We start from the raw sequence: 13,933 nt of genomic DNA on the forward strand, positions 1-13,933 counted from the left end.
CTGATCTCACCTATGGCCATGAGCTGTGGGTACCACCTGAAGGAATAAGGTCACAGGTGCCTAACCTTTCAGCTTTTCTGGGAGGAAACCTTCCATGCAGAGAGGATAAGTGGACGAAAGCTGATTGTTGGATGGGCTCCCCAAAGCTCCAACCTCAACCCTATTGGAAATTTGTGGACTGTGCTTACAATTGTTGTCCACGTCAGGGACACAGCTTTGTACGACACACCAGTCACCAAAATAAATTTCAGATATCCGCAGAGATAGTAAATTAATAATCAATTAAGTTCTTGCACCTGGAAAGAGATCTGGATTACCTAATCCACATCATAACGTCTTTAAGAATGTCTGCAGACCTATTTGGCACTCTGAAGTCATGAATGCTTTGTGAGGGTCGATATGATTTGAAAAGGTGAAAAAAGCAGTATTGGAATGTGTAATAACACATTCAAGTTCATTGCTAAGCGATCGGGACTGACAGCAACTCAACCACAAATTCACTTCTATTAAGTTCAATTACTTTAGCTATATAACACCAAATGACAACACCAGTTGCCTCACCGCACTTGATATTTCAAGGTAAAGCCCCAACAATGATAGAGAGAAAACCTCAACAATCAGATGACCTCCTGTGAGCAAGCACTTGGTAACTGTGGGAATGAAGAACTCCCTTTTAACAGGAAGAAACCTCTGCAGAAGAACCTCAGAGAGGGGAATCAATCACTACTGAACTTAATGTGGCCTTCAGATCTGCTCGAGAACAGTGCCAAGCCAAGCACCGTGCAAACTGTTGGATGGAGTGTTGTGAAGCACGCTGTCACATGGACAGCAGTGGGGACGCGTGGTCTGGCAATCCGATGGATGAGTCTGGGTTTGGTGGTTGCCAAGGGAACCGTATCTATCTGACCTCACTGTGCCAAGTGTAAAGTTTGGTGGAGGAGGGATTATGGTGTGGGGGTGTTCTTCAGGAGTTGGGCTCAGCTCTTAGCTCTAGTGAAAGGAGCTCTTCATGCTTCAGCAGACCGAGACTTTTTGGACAATTTCATGTTCCCAGCTCTGTGAGAACAGTTTGGAGATGGCACTTCCTGTTCCAACATGGCTGCACACCAGCGCACAAAGCAGGTCCATAAAGACATGGATGAGCCAGGCTGGTGTGGAAGAACTTGACTGGCCTGCACAGAGTCCTGACAGAACATCTTTGGGATGAATTAGAGACTGTGACCGCACAAATGTGCTCGTGGAAGAATGGTTAAAACTTCCTATAAATACTCCTAAATCTGTGGAAAGTCTTTCCAGAAGCGCTGAAGCTGTTATAGCTGCAAAGGCTGGACTGACACCACAACATTAGGTTTTCTGAGCTAATATTACGTAGAGGACATTCTGTGACACATAACATAATACAGAAAGTGTCGTGGACTGAGCACGATATCCTGTGATCAGGTTTTATCGCAGTGTTTTCTCTGCTCTTCATCCTCCCGCTAACAGCACGCCGCACTCGGCTGTAACACAGCAGAAGAAGAGCAGCAGCACATGTTTAATTCATCGGCCCCGCGCGTCCCTCAAGTTAATTCCACCGCGGGCCGTGTTTATTTCTGCTTTGTACTTTTGTTTAAAGCCAGTTGTTGACAACTCTTGAACATGTCAAACTATCACCGCTAATAATTGCTTAAGGAGCTGGAACTTTCTGCAAATGTTGGTTCCAGCATGAAAAACTCCTCCTCCTCCTCCTCTCCCTTTTTCGCTCGTGAAAGTCTCTCAGATGAATTTTTGATTTTTTCCTCCTCACCGTCTGACTCTCAGCAAAAAGATTCTCTCTGAAATTCAAAGCGATGGCTGCGAGAGAAAGAATAAAAAAGAATAATGTAGCGCTGCCGCCTGCTGCTGCTGCTTCCTCTTTTTTTGTTTTTGGTGGTAAAAAAAAGTCAAGAGCTGCTCTTTTTCTTTCTTTTTTGATTAGTTCAGTTTCTTTTCTCCCACTCTGGCTTTTTGTTCTTGACCCAGGAATGCTAAAGAGGCTCCTTCTTCTTCTTCTGTGGTGGAGTTGGGAATAATAATGTTATGCTGAGGAAGATGAATCGGTACAAGCGCCGGCCCCGGGGCGGTATACACCTCTCTCTTTGGGTCAATGCCATTTCTCTTCAGATCGTGACGCCGCCACTCAACTGGAGCTGCCAGTTGATTAATCCCAATTAGACGCGCTGTCACTTTCCTGCAGAGAGAGGAGGAGGAGGAGGGATGTTTCCTCCACAGTTTGGAGGGAAAGAGGATTTTTCCATGTCTGTCAGTGATGTGCAGACGGACAGACGGAGGAATAACGAGTCTCTGCAACAAAATCAGATCTGAAGACGTCTTCTTTTAGCCTCAGTCCTCACTGAGGAGAAGAAGATGCGGGTACAGGAAGCTGACATCACAGCGTCGCATTTCCAACCGGAGCTGAGAGCAAAATTTAAATGGTCACAAAAGAGTGAATCTGTTTGTCTGCGTTGATGCAACGCATTCTAATAATTACATTTCACGGCTGGAGAACGTATTTTATCCAGCTCTTCATCAGGGATGCATCACCATGGCAACCAAGAAAATCATCTTTTAAAGAACTGGGAACTGTTTCATGTCAACCCAAACCTTTTCTTTAACCTAACCACGTTGTTTAAATTACCCGAGTAGTTAAACTGAAAAGTAGTTTTTAGTTAAACATATTCAGCTCCAGTCAAACCTTTAATAGAGCTGAACTCACCACACCTGCTCAGTCAGACCAACAACAACAAACTACTAAATCATATTTTATTCCACTGAGGGGCCCTCTAACATGGTCACATGGGTGTGACACAAGTGCTCGGGGACTGCTTACAAAGTTCAGCAACACAACAACATAATGCAAAGTTAGTCGTTATATTCAAAATGAATTATCCATGCTGGTACCTTTACCCTGTACAGTGTTGTGACATTTCTCATGTGCATTTTTTAACCCGGTAGTTTGCAAAAAGCACTGTGTGATAGTGTGATCAACGGGCCAGCATGCAAAAAATGTTAAATAAGAGACTGAGCCGTCAGTCGAAGAAGCCAGTGAGCTATCAGAAGTATTATTCATTATCTATAGAGACAGAAACAGTAAATAAATGTGTCTTTATCGGGGTGTTGGCATGTGAAGTTGGACATGGGAGTCTATGGGGGCACGATCTGATATCGTCGTGTTGGTGTTGTTCCCAGATCATCATAGTAAATGTTGCTCCAGGATCAACATTGCAAGTGACCAATCAGAATGTTGTGACGTCATACTTTTGCGACTTCAGGAAAAACCGCCGTAAAAAACAAAAAACTGTACTTAAGCTGCGAGAAACCGCCTCTGTCCGCCAATCAACGGGCCGTGACTCTAACCCTTTAATAAACGGTAAGCAGAATTAATATTGTCCTTGCAACATTGGAATTTCATAAATGCAGGAATGACTTGGCGCGCAAACGAATAACGTCACAACAATGTGATTGGTCACTTGCAATGTTAAACCTGGAACAACATTTTCATGATGATCTGGGAACAACACCAACACGAGGATATCAGATCATCCGTCTATGGCTAGGGATGTGTACCGGTATCCGGTGCCATGATGGCACCGGTTCTGACATAAACGGTAGTAACCAGACCGAAAAGCAGTGCACATTTCGGTGCTTCATTTTGGTCCTTTTTTTTTACTGAGATGTCATACACTTGCACACTACACTTACCTTTGCGAGCGTAGTAGGTAGGCCCAGGTACGTCCGTTCTTTTAGAGCAGAGCTACAGATTAAAAATGTCCAAGGCGAAGCGGTCAAAGTCTGGCTGTATTTCACAGCAAAAGATGCAAACTCAGCAGCCTGCAACAAGTGCTTTAAGCTGATACTATGATACTGTCTAAGGAGGCAACACCTCAAATCTGATGAAACACCTGGCAACGCATAGCGTTTTTTTTAAAAGCCGAGAAATGCGCCGTATTTGATAGCTTGCTGCGAGACCTCACACCAAGCACATCTACTGTGGGTGTGGTGCCTGTTATCGGACCCGGAGTTTGCAACATCCCCCAAAAACACGAAGAGGAGAGTCCTGGCCCCTAGCCCTGCCAGTGTAGCAGAAATGATGAGGATGATGATGCAGCAGCAGCCGTTCTTCTCTGCGTGAGTAGCTTAATGTTGTTCGTGTGTAATTTACGTTGAGTAGGCTAACCACGTTATTACATTAATGCATGTAAGGTGAACTAGCAAACATCATCATAGCTACATGCGGCTGTCCTCTTGTTTGATGGCAGATACTCCCTGCACGCTGGCCAAAAAGGCTAAAATGACCAAAGAAAAATTGGGAAACAGTTAAACATGAGGTTTTTGGACAAAGTTTGTGTTTTTTCCATTGTTTAAGCACTGCTTCCAGCCAAGAGTGATGCCATAAATCCCCCATAGCTGCAGAAAAGGCTAACATTGTTATCTTTTTACAAAAAAACAGCTAAACATGAGAGGTTTTTGGACAAAGTTTGTGTTCTTGATTCTTTAAGCACCGGCACCGTTTCAAAAGTACCGGTTTGGTACTGGTATTCGATAAAACCTCAACGATACCCATCCCTATCTATGGGGACTGACTCAGTGCTGGAGCCTCCGGTGGACGTTAGAGGAACTGCAGAGTTTGGCACTTCATCGTTGGCTTCACTTTTTTGTTGGTTTTACATAAGATAAATATCATAATTAAAGTGAAGCTGCTGTCTTAGTAATGATTATAGTTAGCAATAAAGACCCGAGGCTGTGCTGCGTGACCTCTTTGGACACTTTGATCACAAAAGCATTAAAAAGCCTGAACACTTGAAAAACCAGCCAGCTGCACATCACTACAGGACTGGCTTTAATAAAGTGAAGAACATATGAAACATTCAGCAGATTTGAGCATTTCCTCTGTATTATAATAACCACACTGCCTTTACAGAGTCGAGGGCGACTGTGTGAACAGCGCGTTACAAAGTGCTGTTTCCTTAAATCACCTTTGAACCTGCCATGTTGGAAGACTCGCTGTTGTTCTGTTTATTTGCTCTGTTGTCTCTCGCTTCGTCTGCTTGTAATGAACTGACTGAGGGCCCAGAGGTTAGCTTTAATGCTCCCTGTTGTTTTTCTGTTTTCCGCAGGCTGGAAACAGGCGACACACGAGTGCTCGCAGTCTTTATATTACAGGCGATTAAATATTCATGCAGCTTCCTGCGTGAGTAAAGTGTCAACAGGGTGTTTGCATTCTAACGACAACGACATGGCAAATATTGAAAGCTGCAGTCAGACAGATGTTTATGAGGGAAAATGTAAAAACACGATCCGTTTCAGGAGGATTTCAGACGCTTCGATCCCGTAAACGTCTCTGTGTGGCGATCAGATCAAAGCCGACCAGCTTCATTAGCTCTTCGGCCTCTAATTGACAGCATGCAGAGAAACAAAAACCCAGAAACAACAAAAAGATGTTAGAGAAGCTCAAGCCTCAGTTTCAACTGTTTGAACATCATGAAGATTCATATAATTTTTACTTACTTAACTCGAATTTATTTAATATAAAACACTTTTAACAAGTTATAAAAGCACTTTAAAACAGATTGATACCCTTAAAACACAAACTGAAGGGACTACAAAACTAAAATCAGCTAAATAACTGTTGAAATTACAACAATTAAAATGGAGCTACTGTGTTTTTTCTATATGCTGTGTAATGTAGACGATCTCTGGTTTTAGACAGAGGATTATATGAGAAGCTCTACAAAAAGCTAGAAAAAAAAGACTTGTGGAAACTGAATATGTCCTCACTAGAAGAGAAACTAGCTTTACTGGCCAAGTGCTGGAAGCCTACTGAAGAGCACTACATCCTGCTAAGATAAATAATAATTCAAACAAATCCCTGACCCTCAGCAAAGAAAAGTTCAGAGAATCTGACAGTAGAATAGTTGAAAACAGTATTTGGAGTAATTTAAACAGTGACCTTTCAGCTAATGGGGATTGTTTTTGTAATACTTAATATAAATATATAAAAATGGCATAATAGTAGAAAAATTGCTCCCCATTTAACTTTCTAGCCAAACATGAAAATCCTGACGAGTCAGTAAAAAAGAAAATGCTATCAAACACAGACATTTCTCACTTTAAGGGTTTATTAAGAATTCGGGGTGTAAAGGCAAGCAGTTAAAAGAAATCTAATCCAAGTAAGTGAATAGCTTTAATTATGAAATCAGTGAGGGGTCATTTAACGTGTCTTTCAGCATCAATAACCATAACTAACCCTGTAAACCAGCACAAAACACCTCAAAAAGTTCCCTTAATGACTGCAGCCTTCATAAATAAATCCCTTAGAAACCGTGGATGCTAACCCTTTACCGCTGTGGCTGATTCATGGAGAATCCGCCTGGATTTAATGAACAAATTAAGGACATTTAACGTATGAAATAACATGTTTTGGTTCATTCAGAGGCCATGTGGGGGATGGAGAGAGTTCTGTCAGAATAAGAGCACAGATCTGAGAGTCTGAGAAAGGAAGAAGGCGCATTAAAGAGGAAACAGTCGAGGCGAGTCGAGAGTGAACTCCGTTTGTCTCCGAGCTCCAAAACAGCAGCCAGCATGGTGCCAATTAGCACGGAGCACGCTAACATGCGCCCTCCCGCCGCTTCTGATTAAACTGCATACTGATGGTATAAATAATCTCCAGCTACAACAGATCGGCGGGCATCTATATGTAAATGTTTAATTAACCCGTGGCTGAATCACCGCACCGGTCCACTGTGGAGGTTATTAATCTGACGATGGCGGCCATAATGCTGGGCCAACCTCGCCAAAATGAGTCGTCTGGACGACGCAGCAGATTCATCAGAGACGCCGGCTCATTTCCTAAAGTGCTGTTTGTTCTCAGTGATGAAGTCAGCAGCACATCGCTCTTTAAGGTGGACTCAAATCTGCTTAATGGTCGTTCTGGCGGGATCCCACACCCACAGCATTTCAATTTATCCCGAGAAGTTCGCAAACTTCCACAGATTATCACACTTAGCCGGATGCTGTCAGTCACAATGTGTTTGGCTGGACAGGAAGTTAGAAAGACAAATGTGTTAACATTCATTTCCTGTTTATATTTGATTGTAACTGAACAGGTAAATGTGCCCCTTTGGAGCCTGTGTGGATCTGAGGCTGAGATAAACAAAGTCACATCTTTATACAAAAAACTGCAGGATTATCCTGAGTTTCCCAGTCCTGGACCTAGGCTACCAAGAGGACCCCTGGCCCGGGGGTCCTCGGGTGAGCTGTTAGCCGCTGTCATTGCTGCTCAACCTAGAACCAGGATCAGAGACATGGATGGGACGCCATGATTGAGACTGTGGTTTTTCTTTTCTGGTTGGCTAACAGAGTATCCTACAGCACAGCCTCAAGAGTGTTTTGCATGCTTTGTTCCGCTACATCGTCCATAAACCCACAGAGGAGTTGGTGGCCATTTGCCACCAGGTAATCCACCTCCCAAAGAACCCAGAGCACCTGAAGTTCGTGTCCTGTGGATTTGCAAGGATGGCGAGAGTGCAATCGACAGCTGTTGCATCCACATTGAGCCTCTGAGCAGTTCTTATAGTCCGTGCTACAGAAACAGGAAACTGTTCCCATCCTCCATCAGGTTTGTGACCATCAGGGTGGCTTTACTGACAGGTAGGTTGACCGATCTGGGTCAGTACATTACTCTAGTACCACAGGAGACTATTAGAAGGTGTGGGAGCCCAGCACTTAAACAGTCATCATTCCAGAGCACACCTCTAACGATGAAGACCAGGATCCTGGCTATCTTTGGAAACCACACCTTTGTAAGTCACATCTGATTTCAGCTATTTTGGGTCAACAGCATCTGCATCTCACCTCCTCGGGATGAGCCTGAGGAGGACGTGACGAGGAGGAGCGACAGGTTTGGAGGCAGTCGGTGGTGCTCTCTGGAAGGACCAACTTTCTGTCCTGGAGGACGAGGTGCCACCAGACCACGACTACTGATAACAGGCGAGTAAAAAAAAAAAAAAAAAAGAATATCTGTTTTTAAAAGTTCTTGGTTCAACTGTTTGTCTGCTGAAATATTATTAGTATTATAGAGTTAATATTTTGTATGCACCGTTTTCTATGGCCTGCTGTTTAAAGAAAGGTTCACTCGGGTTAATCCTGCATTGGCCACTTTAAATAACTATGCAGAGTCCTGTAAATATTCCTGTAAATATTGTTGATTTCTTATAAATATTCTTGTTTCATTAATATCTTTTAATTTTTTGTCATTCATTAATCAGCCACTTAAAGTATTATAATTATTATAAATTAGTTTAATGTTCATAATGTTAAAAAAATACTATAAATAAAATACTTAGTTACAGTTACCTTTTGTTTAGATCATTTTATTCACAACATTTGATTGGTGGCCAGCATCTGTGTCTGTGACGGTGGAGGGATCACCAGTCCCTGTCACAAAGCTGACCACCTGACAAATATTCATCCACATGTTTTGGTGAGAACATCTGCCCTCCCTCTGGGGCGTCCCTCCCCATGTAGGTACCACATGCTCCAGACTTGATGCTGGTCGGGTCCAGGACGAGTTCAGAACTGGTATAAAAAGTGTCCATGTAAACATGCTATCCAGGGCCCAGACAGGGTGGCTGAATAAGGCTCATATGCTGAACCTGATGCTGTAACCACTTCTAGATTCAGTTAATATAAAAAATTCTATCTGCAGTCAGCGGGTCTTTTATACACTGTGTCGTGCCAGTTTTTGCCAGCTCCCTCGTCAGGTTGTAATATACCCGGCAGGCACTGAGGATGTCATCATAGAGAGGCCTGACCCTAAAGGGTTGTCATGACCTGGTTTTTCCTCCTCAGGATTACAGAGGTGGATGAACCTGTCTCCTGTCATCACTCTGTGTGGACGGAGCACAGATGAGGTGTGATTCTGTCTCCAGTCTTGAGTTTTTTGCAGCGTTTTTCTTCATGTTGCTGTAGATTGTCGTGACTGTGTCACTGGTCAAAAACAACAGAAAACGTTCTTTTTGGACTCTGATGGGGAACCTGCAGTGTCACCATCCTCCTCCTCCTCCTCCTTCCTGGGCTCAGAGCTGAACCTTTCTCTGTGTGCATGCCGGGGGCTCCTCTTCCTCTTTCCCATAACAAAACTTCCTGGTTAAAGTTGTCACTGCGTGGCTCGGACTCTGTTTGGCTTATTCCAGCTGAAAAAGAGCTTCGCTGATTGCACCACATTCAGTAGTCGTCGCATAGATTTAACAAACAAAACAGAACTGCAGAACAAAGCAAGCATACACGCATCACGCTAAACCTCACAAATCTAAAAACTCACCATCAACATCGCTTTCTCGCTTTCACCGCCGTCACTCGCACAGTTTACCCCTCTTACTCGGCAACCAAAGCTTGCGTGTCACACAGTTTTTTGATTGGTTGAAGTGGTGCAGTTTCCCACCAATAGAATAGGGACAGGTTTATTTGTGCACTTCCCTGGAAAATCCAGTTTTTACCATTTCTTCCTGACAACATTATTCAGGAAAAAGCACGAGGTAAACATTCACCATAACTGTGGGTTTACTTTGCCTAGTAATTTAAAATGTTGCATATAGTTTGAAGTCTGCACTTTTGACGCTGGTTGAATGGGACTCAGCGAGGCTGCGTCTTAAAGCAGCTTTCTGCAGATAAAGGTGTCTATTTTTTTTAAAGATTAAAATAAAAGCATCATTCTTTTATCCTTTTAGTCACAACATTTTCTCTACAATTACATAATATCTAACTGATTGTTAAAATCATTCAGTCATTGTAGTCATAATAATGCCTGCAGCGTAACCTCAATTTTTGGCACTGTTTGGCTTCCGTACATTTCAGGCTCATCTGCAGGAAAGAGTCCAAGTTTGTTCCTCCGGTAAACAACCTCAATGAGACAAAGTGCTTAAGAAGCTGCTTGGTGTTAATTTATGGAGCCCAATAGATATTTAATGTAGCATGTTATGGTACTTGGGCTTTTACTGCCCGACTTAATTGCTTTTTTGTCCTTTGTTTTCTTTACAGAGCAGTCAGCAGAGAGTCTGCAGGGCCGCACCACCTATTAGACTTAAAGACGTGAAAAATGTGACAGCCTGACTTCCTGTTTCCTTTTTACATTGAAAATTAAAATACAAAGACATGCTGATAAGACATGTGGATGCCATCAGCTGAGCAACTGGCTTAACAGCAGATGAAGAGCAACACTCGTTTTCTGAACGTTTTCTTGTAATGGAGCATTTAATACTGTAGTGGTTTTAGCTTTTAGTTTTGTTCTTCCTGGAGATGCTGAGCTCTTCTCATGTCAGAACAAGATAAATAATCTTTCCAGAAAGTTCTGGGTCTAAATGCCAGAAGTAAAATGCAGGACATGTTTCCGTGTTTTCGCACTTGCGTCCGTGGTGATCTACAGGACAGCACTTCACGAGATCTCACGTGTTTCCTTGGAGGAGACGCAACATTAAAGTGCTTCGGTTTTACTTATTTGATTCAATAGCGAGCTATCGAGGCACTTTTGCTTGGATCTACGCCCGAGACTGAATAGTTCAAATGTATTTTTTATTGTTTTATTCTATTAAAGTTAATTACTGTTGTTATTCTGCATATTTTGTGCTTTTCTGTTTTAACAAAGCTTTGACACGCCATCTCAGAGCTATGTATATTTTAATTTGCAGCTTTGATGCAGACTGAAGGCAGAACAAAGGCCTGTGTGGGATGCCTTTGTCACACTCTGCTTTAATTAAGATTAATTGCGTACCTGGGAAGAGTCCTCTGGCAGTGTTTAGCCCGGACGCCAGCAGCTAAACGCTGTCACATGGTGACGTTCAGCAGCCGGAGGAGGAGGGGGAGGATGCGAGCACTGACGGCTCTTTTTGTTTTGACTCGCAGAGCTGAGACAGCAGTAAATACAACTGTTTATTGATGTCGTGTTTAATCTGGCAGCAACTCCGAGGCTCCGGGAACGCGCAGCACGCATCAGTATTTTTACACAATCGCACATCTGATGAAAAAACCTGCCTGAGAAACGTCACGTTTTTATGATTTACTGCACGCTGTGCATCATTTTTAAAAGATATACAAATAAACAACAACACACAATCACAGCAGTTCCTTAAATACTGAAAATATTTAGCTACTGTGACATTTTCATTTGTACTTCTCAACACCAGTTTTTATATAAAAGGACTTTTTTTTAGTTGGTTTGAGTTTATGGACACAAAAATTCCCACTTATGTTATTTTAGCCTGAGCATGATTTCTATCACACTGCTCTTATTTCTACAGTTTCTACTTTTGTGGCATTTGACTAGGCAGGCATAAAGACTACTTGGTATGGGTCAGGGTCACTAATAATAATAATAACAACTCAGGGTCACCTTACAACCCAAATCAACAAGAACAACATTAGGGACATTTAAAATCCAGGAATAATAAGAATGTAAAACATAAAGCTTATGGCTGATATGACTGTGACAAAGAGTCAAGCTGACGAAGGTGTAGTGGTAATAAACTCCAAAGATGAGGTGCAGCACAGCTGAAGGCTCGGGCGTCCACGGTGTTCGGCCTGAAGTGAGAAGGTCGGAGAACAGCTGAAGCTGAGCAGAAAGCACGGAGAGCGTGTGAGGAGGAGGCAGTCCTGGAAAAACTGGTTTGTGCAGAATCACTGACAGATTTGAGAAATAAATTCTTGTATTTAATACGCTGAAGAACTGGGAGCCAGTGAAGCTGGATGAGAGCAGGTGTGTGGTCAGTAGACTTTGTGTAGGTGATCCTCTGAACTAATGAGGACAACGTGACTTTTATTGTCGTTAAGGTTGAGCCAAGTAATGATTGCCTGTAGGCAGGAGGTGAGGAACGGACAGGAAGAGAAGGTCTGGGGTGTGTAGAAAATATAGTTGTGTGTCATCTGCATAAAATATAACAGAAGAAATAAATTGGAACCGTTTACAAAAATGAAGATATTTCCTAGAAGAAGAAGATAATTTATAAATAGCAGCGGTCCCGTCAGTAATGCCTGAAGGACACCGCTGATGGGACGTGGACAGTATAGCCTTGAACAAACAGTTTCCTGTACGGTGTGAACTGCTAACATGCTGTGTGCTCAATTCCAGTGTTAGCCAAAGATTCTGACAGAAGACGATGATGATGCCATCAAAGGTTTACCTGCTAAACACTCTTTTTGAGTGCTATAAAATACTGGTTACAGTCACATATTAAAAACTGCTTGGTAATGTTAAGAGATGTTGTGTTATACAGTTGCATTTGTTGTCATATTTAACATACGTCACCCAAATGTTACTCACTGGTAACAAAAATAGGACAAAATATAGAATGAATGTCTTTGAGACCATACTGAGACTGAGCGCCTCGAGTCCACTCGTGTGCACACATTCACACTGTTACCAAGTCTTAAACTCCTTAAAGCTTCATGCACACATAAACCAACTGAAAAATTGCAAGTGCAGGAAATGAAAAATATTTTTGACTGCTTTTGTTGCTTTTCTTTTCCACTTTAAGGAAAGTTGCGTTTCCGCCGGGCGAGCGCCGTCTCTGCAGCTCATTTCCCACTGAGAATAAACGGGCCGGCGATGGAACATTTCCCATGAGTCCGTCTGTCTGTCACGGATGGCGAGGGGCTCTAAGCAGCCCCGTCCCATCTTAATCTGTTCTGCATGCTAAGCAGAGCCCCCCGCCCTCCCTCCTCAGATTGTTATAAATGCTGTTTATGGTCTTGCTATGACAACTGTGAAGGGCACGGCGAGGATTTATCACGGGATTATCTCCTCAACCAATGAATAGACGGGACAGGTTGTAAATGACCCTGCAGGGTAATAAAAGAAGACGCTGCTCCTCTGGGACAATAAGAGGAGGAGGTGATGTTATTATTAATATTAATAATAACATCACGCACAGACAGATCGGCTCACTTTAATTCAGCCATGTTTGTTTTAGTTTGTTGTTTACCTTTTAGTTTTTATTGATTTTAAAGAAAGCGTCCATTCATCTGTACGTTACTTCAGGGTCACACGTTTAAACTCTGGGCTGCATTTAGAGCAACTTCTTGTTGTGTAACAGTTTAGAGCATGCTCACGCGTACGGAAGACAAGAAGTCCCCACAATAAAAAGATTTTGTTTATAAAGGTGCCAAATTTGGAAAGTGCTTCAACAGACAAGAAAGGTAGAATATTCAATTTAAGACAACAAACCAAGATCCAATGCAAACGGCCAACATGGTTATTGAATAGCAATCAAAGCAATAAAGCAGCTGTAACAGAGATAAACATAAAAACATGTCTGAAAAATACTATTTTAAAAAATAATATATGTGAGTTAGTGCCTCGCATTGTGTTTGGCTCATTATATCATCATATTCTTAATGAATCCTGCTGACGAGAGTTAAATGAATAAAAATTTACTAAAGCAGTGATCATGTGACTCAAGTGTCAAAGTTTCTGTCATCATTTGTGCTTCTGTGATTGGTTTGTTTTGTGACTGCTGGATTCTTGTGAATTTCTTAGTTTTCCTTCAGTCGGAGTGAAAATCTTTCCTGATTAATTTTGCACTTTGAGGCAGGAACAATATGTGACACACATCTTTAGTTCACGTCCAAGTGCACATTTTCTGATCATTTTAAGCTTCGTAGTTTGATGGTTGGACTCTACTAGAGTAGCTTTGCATGATTAACAGTTCAGAGTAATCCTTATTTATCTGAGACTGAGCCTGGAGGTCAGTTTGAACTGTCTGAAACAAGCTGTTTTAGCTCCTCCCCTTTTAAAATCAATATTAGCCATCTCTGTGACATCATACAGATCCAAGAATAAGAAAAAGTGATAAACTGAGTTTCTGGAGCTGAATGTACACTGAAAATTGACCAGGTTTGACAAGAAAATTTAAAAAAGCAGAAA

The sequence above is a fragment of the Astatotilapia calliptera genome, chromosome 1, assembly GCF_964374335.1.
Source record: "Astatotilapia calliptera chromosome 1, fAstCal68.1, whole genome shotgun sequence".
Classification (NCBI taxonomy): domain Eukaryota; kingdom Metazoa; phylum Chordata; class Actinopteri; order Cichliformes; family Cichlidae; genus Astatotilapia; species Astatotilapia calliptera.